The 2,812-nt window shown below is 45.2% G+C and overlaps 1 pseudogene; it reads left to right on the top strand.

Moving 5' to 3' along the window:
* LOC119582234 overlaps window positions 1–2,812 on the top strand; it is an 8,957-nt pseudogene that overhangs the window by 3,335 nt on the left and 2,810 nt on the right.

The following is a 2,812-nucleotide window of genomic DNA, read 5'->3' as shown; positions in this document are numbered from 1 at the left end:
TACTGGAGAGTGCTTTCAGCTATTTTACTCTAGCTAGCATCCTGGTTCATTTTAACTCCACGTTAACTTAAATATTTCAATGAAAAAAGATCACTTTGGTATGTCCTTTAGAAAGCATTATTGTATTAACAGGTCCTTCACTGGCACCAGTCTCATCCGTATCACGCCACCGTCGACTCAGCGTCTCGGCATTTGTACTGGCCGCGGGGGTGTTCCCTCAGCGCCCCTCGGGAAAACCTGTCTGGCTCTACGTCTTGCTTCGGAGTTGTTGGAGGTAAGAAGCGTGTCTGCGGAGGTGTAGGGAGGGTTCTTTGTTGGGGCACAAGAGTCGTGTCCCTCTACCGAAGGCCATGGAAACTGGACGTTGAACTGATCGGCGCATGCTTCTGGGCTTGTCTCCGGGCAAGTTTTCTTCTGCAGTAAGAAGGCGTTTATCAAAAGAGAGTCAGTTGAGTTTGAGTTGTACGTCGTCGTAGAGCGTCCATTACATGTTTTCAGCAGGGTGTTAACGTGATAGCAAGCAAATATGATTTATGACAGATAAACTGCATATCAGTGTAAAAATATTCCGTTTGCTCTCTTTTTATCATAAAATATTTATATATCATGTTTTTTTTTTTTTAACGGATTTTTCTGAATCTCGCGAGATATATGATACATTCCAGAAGGTTTGAGTTATATAAATACCTGCAAATTTAGTATATGAGGCCTTTGCGAATTCGTGCACCAAAACGTGACTACTGCTATCAGTCTTTCGTCGTTCAGGCCTGGGCGCGGCAGTGTGAATCCTCAAGGCTTCATTCATGGGCCAGATGTACTTCCGCCGAAGAGGGTGGCCGCCCAACGCCCTCCGATTGTGGAGCCTCGCTGGGCTTAATGTGATGCCGCCCCTCGTCAGGTCTCCTCGCAACACGTAGCCCACCAGGGAGCCCTCCTTGCTGTGGTTCGGCTATCCTGCTGCACGGCTCGTGGGCGCCGCTCTCTACCAGGCGGTTCGAGTGCACTTGAAGCCAACCTCTGGCCAACTTTGACTGGTCGAGGCAAGGCCGTCAGGAAGAGAGCCATAATGGAAACAAGGGTAATGATTCGGACGATTTTGGTGGAAAGGAATTCGGAAATGAAATCGCCGGACATAGACGATAAAGCAGAGCTGCCAGCAGGCATCCTCAGGAACCCTGTCCCTGCCATAGACCCCTCGCGTTCAGCGACTCCTGAAGGAAGCGCAGTTATTTCTCGCCGAAGCAGGGGGGGGCGAGCGTGTAGGCGGCGGCAGGAGAGGAGGCAGTGTTGTCAGAAACTTCCCTCCGGAGCCGCCTCTACAGCTCATGCGACGTCATCGATCCAATATAGCAGCGCCCTCTCACTTGAAGGGGGAAAGCCTTGAAAGGCAGTAATGCACGTTGCAGAAAAGGCTGATCAAATGCCGAAACAACCCCAGTCCAAACCTGTGCGGGGTGAAGGTTCCCAGATTTCTCGGACATATTACATTTCAGAATATTGGTTGCATCCGATTTTCCTCATCGTGTCCATACTTAGTATTGCCAACAGATATGGTGAGTTTTTTTTTTCTCTATCTTGGTAAATGATAAACAAAGAATGGAATAGCGTTTAGAATGATGATTTTAATCCTTTTCTTATAAAACTAGTTTGATTGTATAATCTTATGCGTGACATAAATTATCTTTGTAGCGTGAATTTATGATCAAGCTTTTATCGATACCTTGAGGCTAAACCCTGATCGATTCTACTTTCGATATTTACAATACTGTTCTTCTGAAATGTGCATTAAGATAATGTTGGTTTATTTTCACGACGTAAAAGATTTCGCACATGAAATCGTACTTTATTTTTTCACGTTGTGGTCCATAATGCCCAGCGATCTCTACGCTCAATATTCATTGGATTGAGCGATCATTAGATTTTCGCTTAAGCTTTACTTGAAACAAATCATTTTTTAATAATTTATGTTTTTTTTCTGGTACTATTCGTTACTCACGTTTTGACAAAAGTCAAGATGTGATGATAATTTGTATATAATTGCAGTTTTTGACCTATGAGCTAACGGAGAATGTGTTAGTGTAGACTAGCAATCCAAGTAACACTAGCTGAAGAAATCTCGATAAGAAAGCAGTGAAACGATTATTTTATGGTAATACCCATAGTCCGTTCGTTACTCTGACTCAATAATGTTGGAATTGGGACGTAACTCGTGAGAGAGTCATGCTTGCCATTCGAAAAATATAAATGAAATACAGACGAAAACGCCATGTTTAAATTGCAATAAGTGTATAACTCCATTTTCATTTAAGCTTGGAACGAAACTGTATTCATTCTAGGTTTGTGAAATTTGACAGTATCTATTTATAAAAATCAATATCAAGGCATTTCGATCTATATGATTGTTAATTTCAGTCCTAACCGTTAAACTGTTCATCATTTTCGGAAAACTATTAATCAGGAATCTCGAAGTAACTGTCTGTTCCTCTGCTACGTCGTGGCCTCCGTCCAAGATCCACAGGACCCCTCAGTACTTGACCGTCCGTCCTCACTGTGTCGTGCGTGAACCAACCTCTCGTCTTGCAGGTTGTTCATGAACTTCGTTCACGTACATCCCGGGCGTGGGCGAGGACCTGAAACCTCGCGACGAGGCGCCCTTCATGATCACCATCATCGCCTGGCGGACCTGGTCGCGAAGGGCGCCATGGCCCGTCGGTCAGGCGACGCGGATGGTGCCAGCGTCGCTACTTCGCATCGCCGCGGCGTCAGTGCTCTGCAGCTGCCTGGTTAGCATTTGAGGGGATGTGAAGTCATA

This window comes from Penaeus monodon, chromosome 15 (genome assembly GCF_015228065.2).
Source record: "Penaeus monodon isolate SGIC_2016 chromosome 15, NSTDA_Pmon_1, whole genome shotgun sequence".
NCBI lineage: Eukaryota > Metazoa > Arthropoda > Malacostraca > Decapoda > Penaeidae > Penaeus > Penaeus monodon.
This window is presented reverse-complemented; position numbering and strand designations above follow the sequence as displayed.